The sequence below is a fragment of the Grammomys surdaster genome, unplaced genomic scaffold, assembly GCF_004785775.1.
Source record: "Grammomys surdaster isolate TR1022 unplaced genomic scaffold, NIH_TR_1.0 150, whole genome shotgun sequence".
Lineage (NCBI taxonomy): Eukaryota > Metazoa > Chordata > Mammalia > Rodentia > Muridae > Grammomys > Grammomys surdaster.
This window is the reverse complement of record NW_021604608.1, coordinates 18,519,909-18,522,071: the sequence shown is the minus strand read 5'-3', so window position 1 is coordinate 18,522,071 and position 2,163 is coordinate 18,519,909.

Sequence of the window (2,163 nt, the reverse complement as noted above, 5' to 3'; positions counted from 1 at the left end):
AGAAAGGATTAAGGGGACACGAGGGCACCCCCACTTTAACAAGACTCACTACAATGCCTACCTTCTACTTCATGAGTCCGTTTCTATGTTCTAGGCAACAGCTGGTCCTACTTTAGGGTTGTGGGTACAGTGAGTTCTAGTAAATCTTGTGTAATAGATGCATTCATGGGCTCCATCATTTTAACAATCTTCTCAATTAGGGTGCTGTCCTTTTAGCAAAGCATTTACACAGTTACTTTATTGCATTTGAATTCAACATTAGCTTCAATAGACTTAATATAATTTTATGAGTTTTTTTTAAAAAAATTGCTATACAGTGAAGGGAATTTATTTTATCATGATAGTAGAGTTATTCTAATGGACACTTAATAGCTGTTGGTACAGAAACCTAGAAAATGCTATTAAGAAGGTAAGACCTTATACATGTGATAGTTAGTTGTGGTTTTGCTGGTCTTGCCTTTATTAGTACAGTCTGATTCTGAGAACCTCGATTTCCTTATCTGTGAGATGAGAGCAGGATCTTCCTTGCCTCGAAGTTATTGTGAACACAAGTAAAACATCCTCCATGAAAGGGCTTTACAAAGCATCTAAAACTGTGTGCTTCTGGGATTTTCTCTTCATGTAGAAGCCCCAGTCCTCTTACCTGTCTGAGAATAGTGCTGGTGTGTGAATTTTGGAAACAGAGGAATAGACTGGATTTTGGGGATCTATGGATGATGAAGAAGAAGATAGTTCAGAAGGCTTTGCATAGAGCATATACAGAGATGCAACACGCCGGGTATTGGGGAACAAGAGAGGAGGGCCAGGAGCAACAGAGGGCAGTGATGGGGTTACTCAGACCTGTGCTATGGGCACATGCTGACATCCCAATCACACCTGTATTTCGTCTTCGTTATACCAAGTAGTCTTCTGGGCCTCTGCCTGCTCAGACTCATCTGAAACCTCATGTTACTCACATTAGAGCTCAAAGAAACAATTCTTCTCTTTCAGCACACCATTTGGGAATATTTGCTCTGGAGTGCTAGGATTTCATTTATTTTGGTCAAGTACATGAATAACCCTTTGAACCTGGGTGAACTGGACCTTGACTGACACCAGGCTTTCCCCTGTCTACTCACAGCACAGTTAGATATGTCTCATGAGTGTCTTTTCTCAATCTGAAGACAAAGATTAATATAAGTAGGTCACAGTATCTTCTGAATAATGCCATCCCATCGTTATTCCAGTACATACCTGTTACCAGTCTTCTTTATCATTGTGTTTCATAGCACCATAAGAGCATTTGTCATGAGCAAGAGAGATAGCTCAGTGGGAAAAAGAGCTTACTATAGCAACTCAAAAGATCTAACTTTCGATCCCTGGTATGTCCAAAAAAAATGATATGGTAGCATGCATCTGTGAACCTGGTGTTCCTATAGCTATACGGGAGATGGAGACAGGAGAATTGCCATGAAGCTCATGGCTTGGAGTATGACACAGTGGCATAAACAATAAGAGAAACCCTTCCTAATACAAGGTACAAGGTCAGAACCAATTCCCAAAAGTTGTCCTCTTGGGCTGACAAAATGACTCAGCTGGTAAAGGTGCTTGATGCCTAGCCTGGCAATCTGAATTCAATCCCTATACCCCATATGGTAGAAAGGGAAAACAGCCTAAGAAAATATATCTTCTGACCTCCACATGTGTGCTACGTATGCCCACATCCATGTAGATACACGCAAACACACACATGTGCAAAGTAAATAATGTTTAGAGAAGAAAAGCTCTTTTCTGAGTTCCCAATCCCACGTACCATATACATACACATTCCATAATAATAATAATAATAATAATAATAATATTTAAGATCATGGAGTGAATGTAGTAGGCTATGAGCACAGCATGTATGAAACTCTGGGTTCTATCCCATGTACAAAAAAAAATCATGACAATCAACGAAAAGCTTTATTGTATTTTAAAATATATAGACTTGGAGGTCACAGCTGTAGGGCAAAGGACAGGAAGCGTAGATTTGAACCAGATCGTCACATGTGTTACCCAGTGACACATAGTCACCGGGTAAGTTTGAACAAGTTTTACTCTATCTGCTGGGGTCTCAGTTTGCCAAGGTCTTAAAATGGAGATAACATCTACTTCCCAAGGCAAAACATCAAAGATTAAAGA